At 39.1% G+C, this 26,057-nt stretch overlaps 1 long non-coding RNA gene across 1 annotated transcript; it reads right to left on the bottom strand.

Moving 5' to 3' along the window:
- Positions 1 to 22,892: 22,892 nt before the first annotated feature.
- LOC149145566 (uncharacterized) lies at positions 22,893 to 25,177 on the bottom strand. The gene is made up of 7 exons (XR_016264995.1): positions 24,924 to 25,177; positions 24,689 to 24,771; positions 24,498 to 24,579; positions 24,208 to 24,308; positions 23,926 to 24,012; positions 23,589 to 23,781; positions 22,893 to 23,467 (listed from the first exon to the last, which is right to left on the bottom strand). It is a non-coding gene; the product is annotated as an uncharacterized LOC149145566 (long non-coding RNA).
- Between the last annotated feature and the right edge of the window lie 880 nt (positions 25,178 to 26,057).

Below are 26,057 nucleotides of genomic sequence, written 5' to 3' on the forward strand. Positions count from 1 at the left end.
ATAAGACCAGGTGAGAAAATCATGAAATTATTTGCATAGCTTAGTGTAAGCATCAATATATTCTAGGGTGCATTGTTCCCCTAAGATGATATTTTATTTGATCCCTCGTTTATTCAAAATATTAATTTTGATGGTAGGGGAAATTTTAGCCATATTTCCTTCTTATAAAGCATCGGTGCAGGAATGGGATTTTTAAACTAATCAAATTCACCATGAATGAAATATTTAGACTTCACAGCATATTGGTCATGGGTTTTCTACGAAAGGAAGTCCACACGATGGTGCATATGATCCCAAGAATAATCAGGGGTGGTCATGGCTTCCATGATGTCTTCATTAGAACAAAAGATAGGAGCATTGGAGGAAGAGATACCACATGATGCAGAGGAGCTACCTCAAGCATATTCATGATAGAAAAAGTTCACATGTGCATCATCAAGGCTAGGAGATGGATGACTAGTAGATGTGACATCTACTGATGCTAAGACCAAAGCGATTTTCGAAGAAGGTTCAACAAAGTCACAATAGGAGATGTCAAGAGAGTTCCAATACATTGATAACATGGATGATGATAGGTAGAGAATTGGAGAGGTATTATCCGTCATCTCAACATCAGGAGGAGGGATCATGATGGGTGGTTGAAATACCTCTTGTTTTGGCATAGGGGTGAGACCAGAACCTACTGGTAGAATAGAGGTAGAATCACTATGAGCAGCCTCGAATTCATGAAGCACTTGAAGTGTATCATGAAATTCTTTGATGCGGGGATAATCATGAGAAAAATGGCCATAATTATCACGCAAAACACAAGGGTGGTTCATGTGTAAGGATCTGTTCTTCTTAGATGACTTGGGTAAGGTGACATGGACCTCAGGAATGCTAGAATCAAGAAAGTTATCAAATAAATCATTCTTGATATGAGGGATTTCAAGACATTACTGGTGGCATACCTAACAACATCACAGAAATCACATGGAGGATCAGGCTTAGATAGCTTAGGAGGAGCTGGAGTAGGTTTGGGTACCTTGTCTTTGGTTCCCTTTTTTTGGGCTTTGCCCCCTTCACCATATGCTTTTTCAACAGGAGTAGGTTCTTGTTGAGGTTATTGAGGAACTAAATCAAAGGAAGAGTTAGTAACGACAGGTTGAACAAGGGTCAAATCCATGTAAGGTTTGAGTTAATTAGGGGGAGTGTTTGCGGGAGGATCAATGTAGTAGACTGAGATCCCAAAGGTAATGTTCGGTAAACTTAACATAGCCATGACAGGTGTAGAATAAAATCCAGGGGGCAGAAATAAGAATAGTATCTCACTAGAACGGTAATGACCTAGGGGAACTGAATTGAGATGGCTAAGGCCTGGGGGAATGGTTTTGGGCTGGAAAGGACTAGGAGAGATACTAGCAAAAGGAAGTGGACCTTGAGGAGTAATGCTTGAAGGCTAGTTTGAGTTGGGAACAACAAGTTTTAGAGGTGTTTCCTATTGTGAAGGCATACCAGACTGCTTGTGAGCAACCCGTGATGCTTGAAGCATGAAAAATATGGACGAGCTAGGCTCAAAGGGATTGGTGTTGGACCATAATAAGCACCAAGAAAGGTGGAATATTTATAGACTCCACGTGAGACATTGGTGAGGGATGAGACAATCTTATTTCTAGCCATTGATGATATAGTGGACTGAGGTGAACTATGAGACTTAGGATCATATTACGTTAATTGATCGATAGTGACAATCTTTCCATTATGAGGGAATAACATCTTACTAAAAACCACATATGTGACAACTAACATAACATAGGTGTAACTATGACCTAAAAGGATGTTATATTATAATGGGGAATCAATGACCTCAATGTTGATCCAGATTTAAATAGGAATGCAACAAATTATAGAGATAACAATAAACACAGAGATGCAGTGGAAATAATACTTCATTTCATTAATGTAAAATACTGAATTATGCTTACAAATAGAAATGGAAATAAACCAGCTAGGGCGATGGTAGCTTATCTCTAAGAAGAGATGTGGCGGCTACATGCCTCCGAACTATGTTACAGTGAGGCTCAAAGGCCTATTTATTGTTGAGAAACAATGGAAAACCCTAAACATCCAAAAACCTAACCCTAGAATATGAAACACCAAACTGTGGACCCCGTTTGGGTAAATTGGTACATCAACTTCCCAGGGTCGTAACTTTGGCATACGATCTCCGTTTGACACGCACAATATCTTGTTAGAAATATCTATCCAAGAACTACAACTTTGGAAAGAGAAACATCAGTCCATGGTCACATGTTGCTCCCATGTTTCCCAGAAAACGTTGTTTAGGGCCTCAAAACAGCTCCTAAAGTTCAAGACCCGAAAAACTATTAAAAATAGTAAATTGTGCTACAATTAAGGAAACTAAAAAGATGAAAGAAACAATGGTGGGGCTCCAAGTGGACTTGGTGGGTGGCCACCAATATCCACCTAGATCATCCCTCCCCCCTTAGGAAGCAATGGTCCCCGTTGCGTTGAGTTCCTCCATGAGATGAGGAAACTTCTGTTGAACTTGGTCCCTGGTGAGCCACTTGCCTTGGTGAAGGAGTTGGCCTGCTTTGACAACTCAATACAATTGGATATTCTACTAGCAAGTGTGCTTAATCTATGTGTCCATGCTCCAATTAGTTGCATCTTGTTCCATGCAATCTAGATTTAACTCTGTGGGTGTGATCTATTCTACAATGTTGGATGTGTCTAGTAATGGTGGAAAGTATGTCCGAAGGCGGTCCACTTTGAACACTGGGTGCAAGCCAAGAAATGGGGGAATGCCAAGCTCAAATGAATTATCTCCCATATCCTTGGTAATGGTGTAAGGACCATATCGAAGTGGTTTGAATTTCCGATAGGCTCCGATAAGGTGTTCCTTTTGCAAATGCAACAATACTTTGTCGCCCACCTTAAACTTGTGTGGCACTCGATGTTGATCATGTCACTACTTTTACTTGGCACTTGATTTCTCCAAAATGTCATGGACTTGATAGAAAATATGTTGGATGCGGTCAACGAAGTTATTTTCCTTATCTGTTTCAGACTAGACATGAGCCGAATCTGTGTGAGTAGTTGCAAATGGCATGGCCACATCAATGGGACATAGTGACTAGAATCCCAAGCCTTACTGAAAAGGGCTGTGGCCAGTCAATCTGTGGAGAGCCCAGTTGTAGCTGTGCTGAACATAGAGGAGGCTCTCGTCCCATGTGCATGGATTATTTGAGTTGTACATGCGTAGAATGTATACGATCATCTTGTTGAAAACCTCTTTCTAGCCATCAGTTTGAGGATGGAAGGCTTTGGACTTAGTGAGTAACCTGCTATCCCGATCTGAGATGATAGACTGTGGGATCCCAAATTGTACCCACACTCATTCAAAGAAGAATTTAGCAGTGGATTCTACTGTGATATTATTCTTGCAAGCTGCCATAATGGCCATCTTCAAGAACCTGTCGATGACCACATAAACACAGTTGTTTCCATGCTTAGTGCAAGGAAGGCCTGACATGTAATCCATGGAGATGGATTCCCAAGGTCGACTAGGGGTATGCAGCAGGGTATATAGGCTTTGCTTCCTGATGGTCAGTTTGGCAATGGAGCAGGTAATGCATGATCTAATGTACTTCCCGACATCCTATTGAAGATTCAGCCAATAGAAATACTTTTGCAGTACTGCCACCGTTTTCTCGACCCAAAATTTCTCAGCCACCTGACTATAGTGTGCTTCCAAAATCATCTTGGCATGCTCACTTGAAGTAACATAAGGTGACCTAGGTGGCATAACAGGTCATCTTGGAGGTGAAAATCTACAACATGCTGACCCTCCACGAGTGTCTGGTATGTGTGGCCAAATTTTGGGTCACTTTTGTAGCGAAGTGGCCAATCAAAAGTCTCGTACCCACAAGAGTTGAGCATGGTGGTTAACACCATGATCGGTGGTTGACTGAGGCAATCTGCAACATTATTGGTGTTACCCTTCTTATACTTGATATTCAAATGGAACTGTTGCAGGTATGTGGACCACTTCTGATGGCAATCATTTTGCAATTTCCTTTGGGTATGTATGAAATGCAAGGGTCGGGGGCCTGTGTGGATGACCGTTTCCTTCCCCAAAATGCAATCCGTTTATTGTCGGCAGGCCTGCACAATGTAATACATATTTTGTCATAATTGGCATACTTCCAGACTGTGTCTGAAAGTGTCTCACTGTGATATGCCACTGGATGCCCATGTTGAGTAATGACTACCCCAATAGCATAGTCAGAGGATCTTTCTTGACCTCAAATGGTTGTTGCAAGTCTGGTAATGCGAGAACTGGTGCCAGGGAGAGGTGATCTTTCAACTCTATGAATTCCTTCTGTTGAGATTCAGACCAAAAGAATTTTTCTTTTGCTCCTCCCTTGGTGAATTGACTCTAGGGCTAAGTGATATGAGAAAATCCCAACATGAACCTGTAGTAGAAGTTGGCAAGACCTAGAAAGCTGCAGTGCTCTGTTAGAGTGGTTGGAGATGGCCAATCTTGAATGAATTGGATCTTGGCTGGATCCACATGCACCCCCTATTCATCAATAATGTATCCTAGATACTGAACCTGGGTCATGCCAAAAGTGCATTTCTCCAAATTGGCACATAACTTGTGTTGCCGCAATGTTTGGAGAACCTGTCGAATGTGGTGGAGGTGCTCTTCCCAACTCTAGCTAAAGATCAGGATGTCATCCAAGTATACCACTACAAATGAGTTGGTGAATGGCAACAAGATGTCATCCATTATCCTCATGAAGGTTGTAGGAGCATTCGTCAATCCCCATGCATAACCAACCATTCGAAAAGGCCATCCTTGGCTTTGAAGGCAGTCTTCCACACATCCGAGGGTTCGATTGGTACCTGGTTATATCCTGAATTCAAATCGATCTTGCTTAAATATTGCTCCCCCTTCAGTTGGTCCAGGAGGTCATCAATCCGTGCGATTGGGTACCTAGTATAGACAGTGATCCTTTTCAGCGCCCAATAGTCAATAAAAAATCTCCAAGTCCCATCCTTCTTCTATACCAACACGATCGGGCTCCCACATGGCAATGAACTCGGACATATATGACCTTTCTACAGCAGCTCCTAAATCTGCATCTTGATTTCATCATTCTCCAGAATGGAGCACCTGGGGTCAGATCAATGAAGTGCTTGATATAATAGTATAGAGGAATCCCTACGGGGGAGGTGAAGATGTCCTCGTACTCCTCCACGACCTTGTCCATCTGTATTTTTCGTTCAGAGGGGCCCTGTCTAGAGGTCATGGCCATAGTCTTCTTCTTTCCTTAAGGGTGTATCATCAAGAAAACAAATTTCCCGTATTCAAAAATGATCTTACTACATTGTTTTGCAGTAACCAAAGAGATGGTGGTAGGCGGTGCTACCTCCGGTATCCTGTACAACTTATTTCCCAAAGTAACAATAATAGCATGGGGCCTTGATTCATACACAGCATGTCACTTCCACAAGTATGGTTGTCCTAATAATACAATTCAAGGGGAGAAATGTCACAATACCTCATCCGTGAAGGGCTTGATGTTGTATGGAAGGTGACATTACTAGCTCATGTGAAGATCCCGTCCTTGGTGAAGCCACCCGATGGTGTACGTTTGTGGATGTGTTGTGGTCAGTAAGCCCAGCTGCTTCACGACCTTTGTCAAAATGAGGTTCTTTTGGCTACTACTGTCAACGAGAAACTGTAGTGAGGAGCCCTTTACCCATATCTAGGAGTGGAAGAGATGCTCCTCCTCCTCTGGATCTTTGTGTTCCTCCTTCTAGATCTTCGGGTTCCTCCTTCTGGATCTTTGTGGTGGCAACAGTGGCATTGGGCTCCACATCAATAATACGTTGCCCTTTGTCATTCCCCTTGTCAAGTTCTGACTCCGAGTCAGAACATGCATCTGATTCTTAAACCTTTAGCTCAACCACCAGTGACTACTTGGCCCGACACTTACTTGTGTTGTGAGTGGAGCTCTTATGGAACTCACACCACTTTCTCGTGTCCTTTTTTGGCTTCGTGGTGTTATTCTTTGTTTCCAGCTTTAGCAGGTTGTCTTGGGCCACCCTGCCTTGGCTTTGTCCTTTGTTCTACGATTTGGGGGAACCTTTCCCTTGCTTCGGATTCATAGAACCAAAATCTCACTTCTTCTGTTTAAACTTTTGCTCGACCTTGATGGCATATTGGTATGTCGTGCCGAGCGAGGAGATGTTCAAGAATTCTATTTCTTCCTAGATGTATTTGTGCAGGAAACCGCATTATTTGAGTACCAAATGTTGCTCTGTGCTCTGGTCCCTTCCCTGCTGCAACGTGGTCCACTTTATGTATTGATCCTCATAGCTTCTGACAGGGTAATACTACTCCCTGATGGCATCCCAAAATGAATTCCAAGTGGGTGTGGCTGAAAATAGGGACCCTATACTTTCATCCCTCTGCTTGCAGTAGGTTTCCCTCCAGTCCTTGACGTGGGGGGCTGCTTTGAGAAGATCGAAAATAATCTTTTGTCGACTGGAAAAATCATGAACATAAAAATAACCCTCTAGTAGATTTAACCATTTGTCAACGACATCTTTGTTTATCTAACCCTCGAATATGGGGATTTCAAAATTAACTTATTCCTTAAATGGTGTGGCATTTCTAGAGTTGTTGTTCGAAGCCAATGCGTCGCCCCTGGGTAGCCGCTGAAGGATTTGGGCAAAGTTTTCCATCATCGCGTTCCTTTGTCACTTGAGGGCTTCTTCAAGCAAGATTTTGATCCTACCCCCTCATCTTTCTTTTCACTCGCCATAGGAGGCCGTCGGGATTTGCACGGCTAGTCTTGCAAAGCTTCCACCGGTTCAAGCCCTAACTCCTTATATCCCGACCTCGTTGGGGACATGCAAAGAAAAACAGACAAAAAGGAAACCGCTATGATACCACTAATCTGGATTTAAAGAGGAACACAACAAATTACAAAGATAACCATAGATACAGAGATGTAGTGGAAATAATACTTCATTTCATTAATATAAAATATTGAATTATGCTTACAAACAGAAATGGAAATAAACCAGCTAGGGCGATGGTAGCTTATCTCTAAGAAGAGATGTGGTGGCTACATGCCTCTAAAATGTGTTACAATGAGGCTCAAAGGGCTATTTATTGTTGAGAAACAATGGAAAACCCAAAACATCCAAAAACCTAACCCTAGAAGATGAAACACAAAACTGTGGGCCCCGTTTGGGTAAATTGGTACATCAACTTCCCAGGATCATAACTTTGGCATACGATCTCCATTTGACCCGCACAATACCTCGTTAGAAATATCTATCCGAGAACTAAAACTTCGGGAAGAGAAACATTGGTTCATGGACCCATGTTCCCATGTTGCTCCCAATTTTTCCCAAAAACATCGTTTAGGGCCTCAAAATGGCTCTGAAACTTCAGGACCCGAAAAACTGCTAAAAATAGTAAACTGTGCTATAATTAAGGAAACCGAAAAGCTGAAAGAAACAATGGTGGTGGTCCAAGTGGACTTGATGGGTGACCACCAATATCCATCTGGATCAAATTTCAATAGAGGCAATTGTGTTGGTAACAGTGATAGGACAATTGTGATATAAGCCAAGGAGCTGTGAGTTTTGACCATCCCAAGAATAGGGAGTGATGGTGGTGGGGGATAGGTTAGGTGAACCAAGCTATTTCCAAACACTAGAAGCCATCACAAAGGTGGAGGCGCCTTCATTTATGGTACACCGATGAAAAGTGACACTTCTTATGGAGACTAGTATTTGAAATGCAACAAATGAAGGATGGGGGGGATGTTCCGATTTGTCAACATGAAAGACAATCATACGATTGTCAGAAGGATCCAAAACACCCAAAGAAGAGAGTAGAGAGTTTTTTTTGGATGAGCATGTACGGAGGACTTCTAGAATTGGCATGGTAGTAGGATACTACGCCAAGTAATCTAATATGCTATAGGTATGGGCGGCTTTTGTAGAAGTAGTGTTTCGACGTAATGGACCTTTGGAGATCTTGGGGATAAACTCTACCTTAGGTGGAGGGGTCTGCGAGGTACAATTTGATGATGAAATAGGCTCGGTGGAAACTTGGGGTTGGGACTCAGTTGCTGACTTAGCAGGTGCCTTGTAATATTGGTGCGATCGAATTTGAAGGTTGACTTGTTCTATGTTGACTTCTTTGAAATTCATCATAAGGATCTAATAATCGTTGTGACAAGATGGTGGGGGTTGGGGAGCTGCATGACCTTGTTTAGATTGAGCATCTCAATATCCTTGGTGAGGAAAAGGATTAGTAAGCACAACAGGTTGAGATGAAGTAAGAGAGGAAGAGGTGTAGTTATGGGTTGTTGTCCTCTAGAAGCAGCTACTTGAACTTTCCATACTTGATGCATCTAAGGTAAAGGGGACACTCATGAGTATAATGGCCATATATGCCGCAACATGAACAAATTGTGTCCATACGAAGAGAATTTTTTTTCTTGGGTTGTCCACCCTATTACTAGGTTGTGGGATAAGGTTGGTTTCCTTGAGGTGCATTAGATGGTGGACCCTGATTACCCTAATTACCTTAAGATTTCTAGTTCTAGTTACCTTTCCCCTTGTTTTTTTTTTTGTGGTTTGTGGGATTGGTTATGCTCTACTGACCATACACTTGAATTTGTCGAGGAGGTTGTTTTTGTGGCAGAGGTGGAGGAGGCATGGGTGGTTGCGACACTGGTGTTGGCAGGGTTGGAATGTTATGCGGTGCATACATATAGTAAGGAGAGGGAGAAACATTGAGATAAATAGGTGGATAGACAATTGGCCCTAACATCTTCTGATGTGGATGGGTATATGCATATGATGTGTTGGGATCTAGATAAGAGTTTCCATGTGAAATATTGGGAGGGGGATAGGTGTAATTGGAACTTTGTGGTTGACGATAACTCATTGTAGGTGGAGCATATGGTTTAAGTTGAGGATGTGAAATGCATCCAACAATACAGTCAGTGGCATGATATTCCCCTGGTGCTTTAGCAGCACCAAGCTGAGGCAGATCCAGACTGACACTATAAACATATCCTGATTGGGCGTAGATTAGGTCATATTTCAAAGCTACTTGGAGTGCATCTTACTCAGATTAGGTGAAGTGAGAGGCGAAATATTTAGCAATGGGGGCCAAAAGAGATCTAAGGAACCAATCCATATAGACATGGTCTTCGAATTCAAGAGCTTTACATATGCTCCTCCTTCTATTCCATTGTTGAACATAGTCAGATAGGTAGGTGGTAGAAGTTTGACAAAAAGAAGTCAATAGTACGGTACCAATGTCATAACGGAGAGGTAACTGGAAATAGGATAGAAATGTTTTGGAAAGAGTCGCTAAAGTGGAATGAGTGGCCCTAGGTTGATCGACATACCACTTAGCAGAAACTCCAGTAAGAGTACACTGGAAAAGGTGAAGACGAAGGGTTTCTTCAGTGATAGAATTGGATGAACACCAAATATGAAAGGAGTGAACATGATTTTTGGTATCTTCTCCAGGATTACCTTCGAACATGTGGATGTCAGAAGGAAGAATGGTAGGCATAGCTGGCCAATTGGGGTTATGGAGATGAGGGTCCTTCATGAGCTGGATGAAATTAGGGAGGCTCAAACCAACCATAAAAGTAAGCAATGGAGTAGGAGTGACTAGAAGGTGGAGGTTTCGCTCATGGGGTTACCGTGGTTAGTACTTAGGTTACCTCCTTGGTTTCCATCACACACGTTGATGCTTGACATGGTGACTATACGAGGTTGATAAGACGTGGAATCAAATGAAGAACTAGAAGAATTGGTAGAACCAAAGTTAGAATAAGGACTCGATGGAGGATCAGGACGATGAATTCTAACTCGACGGGGAGAAGTAATATGTCCTAACAAAAACTGAGAACGAAGGCCTCAAATTCCATGGGATAAACTCCTATGGAGTGCAATGATGTCAAGATAATGATGAATCTAAGGACTAAAGGGTGATAAGAAATAAAGAGTAACAAACAACAAGAAAACACCTAGTGCAATAATGTCAAGTGTAAACTAACTATATTAATGATGCTACTCTGCTAGGAGCAAGCACATCCTATCAAAGAAAAATACCTCTAGCCTATAGGTGGTCTAAATCCTCAAACAATACTAAATATATTGTATCAGATGGCCTTCCAAAGAACTTACTTGACACAATCTGATCCCCACAAGCATAGTTGTTTGTAGAAAGTTCGGGTAGAGAAAAAACTACTTCCCATAGTCAGTCTTATAGGATGTTTTCCTACGATTAGTCACTACGGTTACCTTTGTCCCATGGGGATGGTCGAGTCTTGAGCTTCATGGTGATCAACCACCACATGGGATTCCCTGCAGTGGGTTAGGTAGCCCCTAGGAGAAATTCTCATACAATGAATTAGCCTAACCCCCTCTGAATCGGGTTTTTGATGCACTTCGGCTTTGGACCCTGGGATGGTGAAGGATTTTAAGCTCCCTAATATGTCAACTTCTGTGTGTCAATGTAAATGATTTATTGGTGTTATTGTAAGCCTATCCCACTGATCCTAAGACTAAACTACACAGATTGTTTGGCCCTGGTGCCCAAGTAGGCTTAATCTATGTGTGTTGAATTACTAATGTGTAGTGTTTCCAGATTATGCTTGGCGGTGTTAACCAAACTCACGTTCGCTTAGGGTGTGAGTGTGTGAAAATTATTGGTCAAGTGGATGACTTAATTGAGCATGTTTTATGATTCCATGTGTTGTTGAGAATAAAGTGTTGAAATACTGCAAATAATGTTGAAAATGACAGAAAAATAAACAAATCAAGCACACAAAACCCTGCCAAGGAAAACAAAACACAAATCAAGAAGCTAAGCAAGAAAAGGAAAACAAGCTACTCAAAGACACATAAATCCTAAAATATCTAATGTCAAAGGGACTGAGATCAAGAAGCACTAATCTGTTGTACATGTTCTAGAAACATATGAAAAATCAGAGGTGAAAAATGTTGTGAAGGATAGGTATGAACCTCAAAAATCTAGGATACTTAAGGGGATCCGTAGGAGGGAAGGAAAAACCAAACTCTAGAGGGAGAAAAGATGAAATAAACCTATCCAAAAGTGTTGTAAAATAATGTATCAAATCGTGAAAATCAGTGGCTGGAAATGTTCAAACCTTAGACTACTCACCCAGCCAATCTCCTCCTAAAAATGTGGAGGTGTACTTTAAACCCTAGGGGGGCTTTTCCTTCCTCAAAGAGAAATACCAAGAGAATATAGGCCTAGGGGAGACAACAAACTTGGAAAAATTCTGAGAAATTCTTGGAAAAAATCCAAAACACAGATACTAACCTGGAAACAGTGGAAAACATAGGTATCTGGCTAAAAAGTGTTCTTTGGAGTGTAGATTTGGGGCTGAAAAGTATGTTTTTCTCCCGAGGCTCTCTATTGGCAGATCTCACGCCGATTTTCTCATCTCCTATTCGGTTGGTACTTGTGACCTGTGGAAAGAACAAAAAAACCACAGTAATCCAAAAACTTGATAGAAAAATAAAAGAAAGATATAAATAGAAATTGAGAGGATATAAATAGCTGTTTAAAACCCTGAAATTTACTAAAACTTCAGTCACCGAGGAGCTGAATTACTATACCAGTGGAGTTTCCATTTGTTAGTATGAAATTTCTTTGAAGGTGTACCAAAAAAGCTTCACTTAAGTCATTGGTAACAAGTGACCCTAACAACAATTTGCGGCTACTTTCACTACATATCTACAATGATAGAACGAGAAAAATATGCAATAAAATGATATATGTGTTCCAAAACAGAAAACAACAATAGAAATCCAATGTAATAACCCAATATGGAAAGACTTTTAAATGAATAATAATCTTTATTAATAACAACTAGTGAAGAAGATAAACAAAAGGGTCTGCAAATCCCCCATTGTGGGACAGGTCCTTTGATGTCCTTGATGCTTCAGTGATCGATTCTCTCTCTCAATATGTGAAAAACCCAAATAGTATGTATAACTCTAGTGGGAGCTCAAATGCAAGAAGACGATAGTGGTGACAATGATAATGATCATGGTGAAGAATGAATGGAAAACCCTCTTATTTATAACAAAGTATTGGGTTGATCTTGAAAATGGAGAATAATAAAATAATATTGACCAAATCAAGATCTAACCGTTAGGAATACTTTATTATATTTTTTGGAGAGGGAAAAGATATTCAAAATGGTCAAATATATTTATTTAGAAATAATTAACAAATAAAATGATTTATTAATTATTTCGTGAGGATTAAGAATGGTGTGAAATTGAAATAATTATTAAATAATGATTTAAAAATTATTCCAATAATATAATTAAGGAATAATAAATAAATAGTGATTTATTTAATTATTCCTAGGTGATTTAGTCAAATGTGACAAGGAATAATTATCAAATAATGAATTAATAATTATTCCTAGAGAAAATTAAATAATTAAAAATTTATTCAATTATTCTCATGGACTTTTTAACTTTTAGTAAAAAAATAATCTAATAAAAATGGTTTACTATATTATTTCCCATCGTGAAAGTGATTTTACTATGGTAAAATTAATCCTACATGGTATATTTCGATCTGCCTAGTTAGAAATGGATAGGTCATCATTTTGTGGTGATAGAAATTGGTTATATAAAGAAAGAGAAAAAATAATTGGGAAGGAACTGGGAAGAGAGAGTTAAACAAGAAGAAATTTGTGGAAACAAAAATATAGGATGCAATGGTTAAAGTGTGGGAAGAGAAACACTAAGTTCTTCCATCATTCCACATTGATTCAATAGAGGAAGACAAATAGAATTCTCAGGCTAAAAAGGTCAATGGATGAATGGAAAGTACTCAAGAGGAGATCTTAGAAGAACTTAGCAATGTCTATGGAATACTCATGGAGGAACCCCACATAGATAGATCCCAAGCCATCAAAGAAATTATTAGCAACATTCCCACCATCTTGAATCATGACCACAACACCATGCTTCTCGTAGAGGTATCCATGCAAGAAGCAAAGGAGGCAGTAATGTTTATGCCATCAATAAAATCCCCTAGGCATGATGGCTTCACCACCAACTTCTTTAAGGACTGATGGTCCATTATAAAAGAATAATTTCATGCAATTATGGAAGACTCAAGGAAAAAAAGAATTGTTCTGGGAGCCTTTAACACAACCTTCCTTACCCTTATCCCTAGGGAAGAAGGAGTGAATACTCTAGATTGATTCTAACCTATATCCCTCTGCAATGTAATCTACACGATCATATATAAGGTTTTGGCTAATAGAATTAAATCATTATTACCATTTCTGATCTCATCTAATCAATCAGGGTATGTGGAAGGGACGCATGTTCTAGACAATATCGTCCTCTCTCATGAGACCATCCACTAGCTCCAATCTCTAAATACACCCGGGATGCTAACGTAACCTGATATGTCGAAGGCTTTCGATAAGATAAGTTGGAATTATATACAGGAGGTCCTCAAGGCTTTCAAATTCCACAAGGATTGTACTGACTGGATAATGGCCCTGGTCTCGGGATCTTTCTTCTCCATCCTTCTTAATGGAAACGCTACCCAACCTTTTCTTTCCCTTCGAGAGGAATCAGATAGGGTGACCCTCTTTTCCCCTTCCTCTTTGTCCTCATGGTGGAGGGTCTAGGGAGGTCCTTACAAGCTGCCCTAAACAACCATCACCTAACTGGTCTAAAGCTCCATGCCTCTTCCCCTACTTCTACCCACTAGTAATTTGTTGATGACACCCTTCTCCTGGGTATCCCTACTCTTGAAGAAGATGAAACCTTTAAATGCATTTTGAACCTCTTCTCTGAGGCATCTAAAACCATGATCAACCTTCAAAAATAAAAATAAAAATAAAAAACTTCAATACCTCAGTCCCTATCCAAAGTAACATCATAAGAATTTTGGGCTTCCATAATTTCTCTTTGCCCTAGAAATACCTAGGTGTACCCCTAATAGAGAAATCCCTAAGAAAAGGAACCTAGGAGTATATCCTCAATCGATTGCATATAAAATGATCAAATTGGACATTTTGGTCCCTCAACCTTGTTGTTCATCTCATTCTAGTCAAATATGTACTCCAATCCATGACCCTATACCTATTTTTTTCTCTTGCTACCCCAAACATTGTTTAAAACACCATCCATAGCATCCAAAGGAACTTCTTCTAGCGAGGATCTGGTAAAAAAAAAAAAAAAAGGAAATGGGCCCTAATCGAACGGGACTATCTTTGCAAGCCAAAAAATACAGGCCAACTTGTTCTCAGAGATCCAAAAATCTTGGGGAAGACCCTAGGGACAAAGACCTTATGGAGGTGGATGAACACCCCCAACACCCTTTGGGATCAGCTTTGAAAAGGAAAATATGCTCCCACCCATAACCAAAAATATCTCATCAAGCTCTCAAGTCAAGCTCCAGGATTAGCCATGTGGAACCAAGCATGGAAGAAAAAAGAAGTTATATAGAAGAATAGTTTCTAGGAGATCTAAAATGGAGAAGTGCTTTATTTTGGGAGGATGCTTGACAACAACTCCTAACCCTTAGTGACAAGCATCATGCCCTCCTCCGAAGTTCCATGCAGGCTAAATGAAAAACTCAAGTGGCTGCACATCACACAAGGTAGTAGATGGAGAAAATGGATTAGCAAGCAGGACTGGTAGCCCTTTCCTGAAAATATGACCTAGGACCCCTTTGATGGGCTTCTTCAGGAATGTCAAATCTTGGCGGACCACGAGGAAGAAAAATTAAGGTGGGGTAAAAACTCTGCAAGACTCTCAACATCAAGGAGGCCCATGGGTACCTTGCAAATTATGAGCAGATGGAGAAAAATTAACGATGGACTGCTCTATTGGGCAGAAAGAAATGGCCAAAAATAACTCTCTTGCAATGGCTCGTTATCCACAGAAAAATCCTCACCTAGGATAATCCCTAGAGAAGAGATTTCTTTGGACCATCCAAACATTGTCTGTGTGAAAATCAAGAAGAGTTCATTAATCATCTACTAAATACCTGTGATTATGTTTCCGCGCTCTGGTATTCGGGGTTTGAAATATTCAGGAAATTGATAGGAACAAAGCCTTTATAAAAATTACCCTAGACAATTAGTGTCCTAATGTTTCCTCTCACTCACTGTTCAACCGAGCATGGAACCTCCTTCCAAGGACCATCCGTTGGGTTGACACCTAGAAAGAGCAAAATGTGAGAATATTCAGAAATGTGAAAACTACAATGGATCACTTTCTCACCATTGTAAGGTAGATAATTGAGGATTTATTTCTGTGTCCAAGCTCCCACCAGTGCGAGGTCCTCCCTATGCTACCAATATATGCATCCTGCAATTCCTGGACCTTGAAAACATCACGACCACCACCACTCCCAGCCACCCGCCACCTTCCCCTAAAATCCTAGACTTATAGTCTCCTCTGAGAGGCAATGTGATTAAAATCAATTACGATGGGACCTCAAAAGGCAACCCAGGCACAACAAGATTTAGGGGAGTCTTCAGAAATTATCCAAGTGGATGTTGGTTGCCACCCACCTATTCCACTTGGAACCCCACCATTGTCTCTTTTAGTTTTTCAGTTTCCTTAATTGTAGCACAGTTTATTATTTTAGGTAGTTTTTTGGGTCCTAAACTTCCAGATCCATTTTGAGGCCCTAAACAACGTTTTTTTGGGAAAACTGAGGCTAAAATTGTGCACTAACAATAGTCAATCACTTAGAAGTTGTAGCCCTCGAATAGATATTTCTAATGAGGTATTGTGTGCATCAAATGGATATTGTATGCCAAAGTTACGACCCCGAGAAGTTGATGTACCAATTTACCCAAATGGTACCCATAGTTTTGGCGCTTCATCTGCTAGGGTTAGGTTTCGGATGTTTAGTGTTTTCCATTATTTCTCAATAATAAATATGCCTTTGAGCCTCATTGTAACACATTTCAAGGGCATGCAACTGCCACATCTCTTCTAAGAGATAAGCTACCATCGCCTAAGCTAGTCTTATTTCCATTTTGTTTGTAAGCATATTTCAGTGTTTGATATTAATGAAATGAAGTGTTATTTCTACTACATCTCTATATTTGTGGTTATATTTGTAATTTTTTGCATTCCTATTTAAGTTCGGATCAAGAAATCATAAGTATGGCATTCTTTGGGCCTTTCATAGAAAATTAGGGATCGCCACCAATAATGTTGTGGAGCTCCAGGCCATGGAGCACAGGCTCGCAATAGCAAAAGACCAACATTTAATCTTGATAATCATTGAAGGTGACTTTGTAATAACCACTCTTGTTGCCCGCAATCTCCAACACAATTCCTCGGTCAACAAAGTAACAAATAATTGGAGACTAACGAAAAATCTCCAATGCATCTAGCAACATATCAGTGATTTGGGAGGGGTCCACTACCAAGCAGCTTGAAGGAAAGCCAACGTCATGGAAGACCATCTAGCCAACGAAGGGAAAACTGGAAGGGACATGTTAATCTCCCTTTCATGGCAAGATATAAGGGAAATCCCCCTTCGCCATGATTGTGAGTAAATTAATCAAAAGGATAATGAAGGATGCAACATTAATGAGCCTTTAACTGACTCAAAAGTACCTTTGTACGAATCTTACAAAACCTCTAAGTTCATGCGATGCACTCCTCTCTAAGAATCATGCTCCATGACTTTTCCAAGGTCCCTCGAATCTCAAACATGCATCAAGTTTGCAACCGTCACCTTCCTGACCCAGTGGCCAGTAATGTTCCTCGCTCCTCCACAAGAATTGATTTCTTAGATCATGTTGGATTTCATGGTTTTATTACCTCATCATTCTCCTAGAACTCCTTAATTCCTAGAATCCCTATGAATACCCCTTGCCTCACCCTCACCTCCCCATTCCTTTTCCCCTCTCTCTTTCTCATTCCCTCCCATATTCTCTCGTTCCCCTGGAAGCATCCCTCTACATCTTTGTCCTTACACCTTGCCTACCAGTATGTCCTACACTCCTCACCTTAGCAATGACCCATCAATGAGCTGATGCAGAAGCTAAAACATGGATTGTTGGCATAAAGCCAACTTGAGGCTGTGAACTAGGACTAATAGGGTTACTTGATAAGCTGCCTTGAATTTTCACAATTCCATCGCTTAGGAGACTCGAGACCGGATTGCCAACTTGGAGAATCAAGCCAGGGATATCAAATGGAAAACTAACATAGAAGAAGTTGACGACCAGTTTGAGTGGATTCCTGGTCTGGATCTAAAGAGAGCTCATGAAAACCTGTACAATAGGACCATCGAGCTTTCCTAGAACATAAAGAAAATTATGGGTCCGGCGATGCAAGAGAATATCCAGGCCAAAAAGACTCTGGAGGACAAGTTGGATAACTTGAACGAGAATTCATGGTTTATCTTGAAACAGTTCACCATATGAGATTTGTTACAGGGACTCCTTGCACTTTTCTCTACTCAAGCACAAGATGGCGACTACTCGGGACAAGAAAGGGACAACACCTAGAATCATAAAGGATCTTGAAGGAACCTCTACCATCCAACCGACCAACGAAGGCACCCATGAAAGTGGTACAAGGCACTCATGCGGGTGGTACGCTAGAGAAGCCCATCACTGTGGATGAGGACCAATCTATCTAACAAGTCTATGATGTAATTTGTAAGTACCTAGTTTTTGCTTTTTCCCCTGTGGGTTTTTCAATTGTGCCTTTTTACTCATGGTTCTCAGGGTCAAACAAATAGAAGTCCTGGCAGCCTTGATGAGGGGTGTTTTTCCCCTATTTTGTACATTTTGACATTTCTAAGGCTTGTAGGGAAAACACTTTCAATCATTACAAACAATCTAGAAAGGAGTTATTCTGTAGGTGGTTAGACCTTAAGTCTGGCCGACCATGAACATCTGTTGCTCAATGTAATCTTTTGATTTTGAAAATATAATATAACTCTCTCTTACTTACAAAAAAATAACAATAAGGTATACAATTTTAATAACAATAATACTATACGGCTACTCATAATAGATATTTTGTCAATAGAAACACTTTTTTTATATCATAATTCACTAGCATATTCATGGTTTCCATTCTAGTTCTTTTGTCTCTTTAACTTTGCGCTCCTACATTTTGGCAAAATAACAAAAATTTCTCTGTAATTAATTGAATACATATAATAAATGATAGTGTGACTCTAAAAAAAATATATGGGAAAAAATTAAAGAGGAAAACCATGTGCACATGTAAACTACCTCGACAATTTTGCATACAGAAAATAGCATTTGATTTGTAAAGAGTTTATCAAAACCTTTATGCAATTGCATAAATGGTTCTGTAAAAAATCCAATTGCAATGAAAAGAGAAAAACTGCATCCAGATATTGATTCAATTCATAATAAAATATATAAAAATATGAACATTTGATCACTAGTAAACAAAAAAGTGAACATTCCAAGATTTAAGAGAACTTACACTATGTAAAAGCATATGTCCTTATTTCTTAATTGTTAACTATTTTCAGAGTTGTTGGTTTCTTGAAACAATTTCTTTAACTTTGCTTGTATGCAATGTTTCATAGGAGCAGTTGTAATTTGCAATTTGACACTTTGACTAAATATATCTTTCTCAATTTATGTGACCTTGCATTGCAATTCTGCATCCAAAACATAGTTTTGTTCATTAACATTAACAAAGCCAATTAGAAAGAAACTAGAGAAATTGAAAAACATATTTCACCAAAAACGTGAAAATGGAACTCACAATTATTCTTGGTGAGGACTACACTAAAACAACAATAAGTTTCTTTCTTCAACGAGTCATGGACTCATAATACATCTTACATATTGTTGTTTGCTAGCTGCATATACCATTCAAGGAAACAGAGCACCAATTTATGCTACAACACATCCATTCACATTACAATTTTCTTTGGACAATTGCGATTCTACTTCGCAATTTGGTCTTTGAAGACCATGTTTTTAATTTTCTCTCATATAAATATGATTTATGGCCACGCTTATTGACATTTTAACCTGACATAGTGTTTTCTATCAATTTCCCAAAATATGCTTTCAGCTTGTATGTTACATTTAATGTTCTGTTGTTGCTTTAAACGAAAAGCTTATATTGTAAGTCACAGAAGTTATAGTATTCAATTGTAAATGAGTATTTTTAAACTGTTGAAAAGAGATAGAAATACAAAATTGCATTATGCACCACCCGTTCACCTGCACAAATGCATAGTAAAAACCATGCACAATGAAAATTGATAATTTTAATCATTATGTTCTCTTGTAAATACCTTTTTCTCTACAAAGATTCATAGTTCTAAAATCAAATATCTACATAACTTCCACCCCACACATACTTTGTACTCTGCATGGTAAAATCTTCGTACCATGAATCATAATAATTTCCCCATTCTCCTACACATACCCTATCCTCCATAAACATTCATATGATATATGATCAGTAAATCTCCACACAATGAAACATAATAAAAATAACAGATTAACATTAGTAGTTCAAAATTAATTTTCACATGCACCTCTAGTTCGCTTCAAAATTCCTCGTCCTAATAAAAGCTCCGCACAATCAAATATACTACAAAAACTCTATCCTGCTCTAAAATCAACACTCTATGTAATTTGTCTCCCACCCATACTCGTACTCCACAAAGTAAACCTCCATATATCATTTTGCAATGCTGAAGTGTAAATCAATTTTTATGAGTAATCTACTTATATACATATACAATTTGTTTACTTTAAGAAAATAAGTATTTAAATAATCAAATCTCTACGCAATTGCTCTCCCACACATACTTTGTACTCCACATAGTAAAAGAATTTCATAAGGAAACATAATAATATTCCCTTTTATCACAGGCATACTCCATATTTTGTAAACATTCATACGATATATGATCTGAAATTTTGTAAAACTATTAGATTTGTTTGAGAAATCGAAAAGCATACGCCATATTTACAAAGTAAAGGCTCCACATAGAGAAACATAATAATATTCCTTGTTCTCCTACATGCACCTTCATATGATACATAATCATAGTTCTCCTAAAAATACCCCTTCCTAATTTCATCTTTGCCATAAAATATCAACACAGTAAAAGCTTTGCCCAATAAAATCTCTCACACACACACCCATCCTCTGCAAAAATTCAATTCTAGCACTAATGCTTAGAACAATACTGAATTAATTGATTAATGCTAGTCTCCACACAACTTCCTCCCCACACGCTTCTACTCCTACACATACTTTCATGGGATACATAATCATAGTTCTCACAAAAATACCCCGTCCTAATTTCGCCTTTGCCATAAAAGCTCAACACAGTAAAATCTTCTCACAATGAAATATCCCGCACATACCTTGTCCTCTGCAAAGATACAATTCTAGCACTAATTCTCAGAACAATACTGAATTAATTAATTAATGCCAGTCTAACACACACGCTTCTACTCCTACACATACCTTCATGCATTACATAATCATAGCTCTCACAAAAATACCCCGTCCTAATTTCATCTTTGCCATAAAATCTCAACACAGTAAAATATTCTCACAATGAAATATCACGCACATACCCTGCCCTCTACAAAGATTCAATTCTAGCACTAATTCTCATAACATTATTGAATTAATTGATTAATGTCAGTCTTTGCACAACTTCCTCTGCACACACTTCCTTCACACAACCACCTTTGAACAACCACATGCTTCCTCCGCACAACCACCATTGTACAAGCTTCACCTATTAAATTTTAGCCAGACCGAACTAGAAAGAGATCAACAAGCACTGCCTGATGCTGATCTGATAATGCAAATCAAGGTTGCATGGCCTGGAAAAATTAGAACATTGAAATTAACAATATTAATCATTCCACAAAGATACACAACTCTAAAATTAAAATTTCTGCACACAATGCCTTGTGCACAACCCTACATAATGGAAATTAATTATGTTAATCATTCCACAAATATTCATAGCTCTAAAATCAAAATCTCTATGCAACTTCTCTCCCGAACATACTTCGTACTTCACAAAGTAAAATCTTTGAACAGTGAAACATAATAATATTTCTCATTCTCCTACACATACCCCATCCTCTGTAAACATTCATACAATATAAGATCTGGAAACTCCACACTACGACTTTTGTAGCCACCCCCCGCCTCCCAGCCATGCAAAGAACATGCAACCATGTTAGTTATGTTATTTTGGAAAAGAGCAGTACTATAACAGTGTCAGTGTTAGTGTTAATGTCAAAGCACTAATGTTAGAGCACCCACCGACAAAATGGTCACTCGGAAAATTAACTTTTAAAATTTTTAATCAAATTGTCAAGCACTAAAAAATACCAAAAACAAAATTCTCTCCACTAGGGGAATTATCTGCCATCAAAAGTTTCCAAGCTAATAAAAAATTATAAATAACATTTCGAGAAAATTAGAAAAATATTTTTGAATTCCATCAAAAATAGAATAACTCGGTATTTTCCTTAAACTTTCGTTAAAATCACAAAATAATACATAGTCAATGCAATTTGACCGCGAGGAAAATGCTATAGTCGTTGACGAGATAAGGAATAATAAAATAAGTTGCATACCTTAAACTTTTCCTATATATATTTGTAAATAACCTACAATAATCTTTTGTATATGCATTTCTTTGAAAATTCTCTCGAGTCCAAAGTCCTTGTTAATTCTGTCTTGCACAAGTCTCCCCTTTAGGTTTTGACATAGGAATGGAAAAAAAGAAATTATTTAATTTTATAATGATACTTTTACCAAATGAAATTTTCATTCATTTTCTCACTTCACATTTTGGAACATGGATGAAAAATGCATGCACTATTTTTATTTTATGTTGGCCTATAATGCACTTTTTATACTTAAGCACATTGTTTCATTGTCTTGACTTAAATGCACTAAATAAACAATTTACAATGAAAATACAAGTGCAAACCTCCAAAATTAGAACTTTAACTAGGGTTTCCATTATTGAGGTAAGTGTAGAGTTTCATTGTTGGTGTGTATCACAATCAATTATACCAATACATTTAATACATCATTTAATACATATATAGTCATGAGATTCATGTGAAATTCATTCATTAGGTACTAGGAAAAGGCCTTCAAAAATCTATTTGAAGTTGGAATGTTACATGCATCCAAACAATATTTTAAGAATGTATATATGTAAGCTACATTACTCCATAGAATATGCCAAGATTACATTACTCCATACAATATCCAAAGTTTGTCTATGCATTCATACAATGTGTAATTGTTCCCTTTGTTACAGTACTCTCTCTTTCAACATATGTTCCAATATAAAAAAATATAAAAAAAAAAATTAATGAATGAATAAAATAAATACGGGAAATACAATTGTTAAATCAAGTAACATGTTCATATTATGATTTGAAATATTCACACCAAATGAAAGTGAAAATTAATTATCACTTGATATTATACAAACAATACTTTAACTACCACATCAGTGGAAATGTATCATGTGAAATAATGTTTAAACTTGCACCATCTATTTAAAAAGGCTTTCAAAATTCAATTTGAAATTATAATGTTAAATGCATCCTAAAATTTCTTTTAAGAATGCAGCCTACATATTAATTACGGTTTTGGATTAAATGTAAGAAAGAAAAGATTATAATAGCAAGTGGCCAATTCTCTAGATTCTAGGCCATTCCACATTGTTCCAAGTTCATTACGTTTTTCCTTTCCATTTGCAATAAGTTTAGGTTTTATTTATATTTTGTGTGTCTTATTAGTCCCTGCCATCTGGCAATGGCCAGGGACTATAGTAATCGTTTCTGGTGTACTTAACATTAGTTCACCTGCTTGAACGCCCCTGTTTCTTGAGTATAAACAAAGTTTTTTATATCATAGTGGTTTATGGTCTTATTTGGCCTCTTCCCGAGGCGGAGGCACTGCAACCATATATTATCTTCTATTTTCCTGGGTCTTTCTCATTCATTTTCCGGAGAGCTGTTGATTAATGCTAACATTAATCTGCCAATATAAAATGCTAGCTCTTATTTCATTTGAGCCACGAAGCTGAACTGGTTGATATCATTGCCACTGTTGCAATGTGTCACTCTGCATGCATGCTGAGTGGTGTCTATAGAACAGATGCTCTGCATGTTGTGGTGTCTACAGAACAGGGATATCCAGATCGATATGCATAACTACATGCATAACTACATTAAGAGATTAAGGAGCATCCATTCATTTTTATTTTCACCGTTACCAGCGCTTAGATTTCACTTCCATTTCATAATAAGCAGCAGCGAAGACAACGCTATTACAATTACGAACACAGAATAGTCTGCCAGAGAAACCAACAAATATCAGTCAGGTCAATTTCTCTGTTGAGCTCCCTGTTCTTCTGATTTTGTTAAATTTTTGATATAAGATGAATTCCAAATAGTAGAAAATATATAACTCACCTTCTGGAAGGAACTCCTCAGCCTTCATTTTCCGCCAAGACAACGTCCAGTTCCGCTTGCTTGTCGCTAAGAGGCTTGGCCGTATAGAGGCTCTTCTGCCCAGTGGAAGGGTTTTCGTCTTTTTCTTTATAACTGCTTGGTCCATCTGCTTCTGAGCAGCAGATTTCTGCTCCTCAACAGCAGTAGCCGCTGCCTGACGAGCGGCGAGTGAGTAAGGCTAAGCCATGGACAAATGTGTGAACTGTTCTTATATTCTGCATAAAGCTAAGTGATAAACAAAGTATGTGAGTTACTCTTTCTTTTTCGGTTTGTCGTATCGAAAGATAAATCAATTTACCTTTGTTTGGAAATCTGTGTTCTCCATAATATGCAGGAACAACTTAAGAGCTCCCTGATGAACGTGAGCTGGTTGAGCATCATTACCCTTGAGGCAATCAGAGAAGACTTTGTTGTCAGTTTGTAAACAGAAATTGACACAACAACACATTTATCCCCTTCAATATGACGGTATTTCTGCTCCTGATATTACTTGATGACTAAATCCGTGCTTACAATATGCAAGTTTTTCATTCACACAGAACAATGGACTGTATGGCCAAAGAAAAAAAAAACAGGTTACCTAGTCGTGCAGTAATTTCAATGAACTGTTTATTCAATTGCTCTGTACGCCCAAATCTGCTGCTCCGCAATGAGTTCCAATCATCCTTTTGCCATGTTGTTCTGAAAACAACAAAAACATGTTCTTGCTTAGGTTATCGGTTTTGTTTTATTTTTCTGCCTGCAATTACAATCCTCGACCAAGAGAAACTAAGATACATAGCTCTGAAAAATAACAACTATGGTTATTCAGTAATTAATTTCCATTTCCACGGTGGCCTTTCGGATCATGGTCGCGGTTGGCACCCGGACCTGAGTAGTCCATTGTGCTGCTCATTACGCCGTTGCCCTCCGCCAACAGTATCCTCCCTTCCTCCTGTATCTCAGCTGTTCGCTGCAACAAGTAAACACAAACTTATATATTCCTGTTCATTTCACAAAATCTAAATATTCAAGCGATATAAATTATGCATAAAGTTCTCGAACAAACAACGCGTCTGCACCTTCGTTACTACTGTGTCCGATTCGGCAACGCCGACGCCTTGCATAGATATTCCTGTTGCGCTAGGGTTTTTTGGGCGAGATTCTGTAACAAAGAAAACAAAGAAAATAATATACCTTCATCAGCACAATGCTTTTCTTAAAAGCAGCCCAGAAGACTATTTTCTTAGTTCTGTATATTTATGCATGTAGGATACCCTAAGTCGGCATATCTAGTAATAGAGGAGCGCAGGGCACCTTTCTGATTGCTTCTGTGAATCCGATGAAACACAAAAAAACCAAGAATGAAAACCAACACTGAATTCTCTTTTCATCCGATTCTAGCTAAAAGGACCAGCTACGATATCCTTGCAGCAGGTATTCCAGATCTTCGCAGCAGAGTCTTTCAGGGGTAAATAATCAGCGCAGTAGCTCCGGGGGGGAACCATTTTGTCAAGTGCAGAACCAAAGCGAGTAGTTCCACCAGGAATAGTTCGAGATGCAGCTTACTAAGTGACATAAGCAGGAGCAGGGCCCAGCAGAGGTTACAGAGACGGAGACAGAAGCAAAGGTAGCACAGAGAGCATAGCCTTTTTCGCTCAGCTATCCAACATGCACTTGTCACCATTGTCCTGCGGTTCAGCCACGTTTCTATCATGCATTATGCGTTATGTTCAATCACCTCGCTTGTTATGTTCAAACAGGTTTCCGTGGCGCTAGGTTTGTCTCTGGTGGTGGGGCCGAAAACCCTGCTGGCCTTGCCGTGGAAGCCCAGGTATCTGGTCACCTTCACGGTAGGCGTACAGCAGAAAGACGGTATCGACAGAGCCGTTAAAAATTTTTCCTGGAATTTCACGGTGATGCTTTTCCACTACGATGGGAAAGCCAGCGAGTGGGACGAATTCGAGTGGTTGAGGCAGGCCATACATGTGTCTGCTCCTGGGCGGAGCAAGTGGTGGTTGCAAAGCGCTTCCTCCACCCAGACGTGGTGGCGACGTACGATTATATTTTTGTGTGGGACGAGGACTGAGGCTGGAGAACTTCGAGGCAGAGGAGTACGTGAGGGTCGTGCAGAGGAACGGGCTGGAGATATCGCAGCCCGCGATGGACCCGGGCAGCAAAGGTCTGACGTGGGTGGTGACGAAGCGGAGGCGGTTCATCTGCATTTTTAGAAACGAAGTTTTAAGAATAATCTGTGGGCCCTCACAAAGTTCAAAGAAAGTCCCTGCTTTATTTGAATTTTTGTTTGAATAGGACACATACCTAGATTCAAGCGATAATAGTTTGATGCTCTATGGGGAACTAACTTGGCACGAACACGTCCTTTCTAGGCACGGTGGATCGAGAACTAGTAGTCACGTAGAAATACCATCTTTCCAAACCACAATGATT

The sequence above is a fragment of the Pinus tabuliformis genome, chromosome X, assembly GCF_031772625.1.
Source record: "Pinus tabuliformis cultivar Carrire ecotype Pingquan chromosome X, CPIR1, whole genome shotgun sequence".
Taxonomy (NCBI): Eukaryota; Viridiplantae; Streptophyta; class Pinopsida; order Pinales; family Pinaceae; genus Pinus; species Pinus tabuliformis.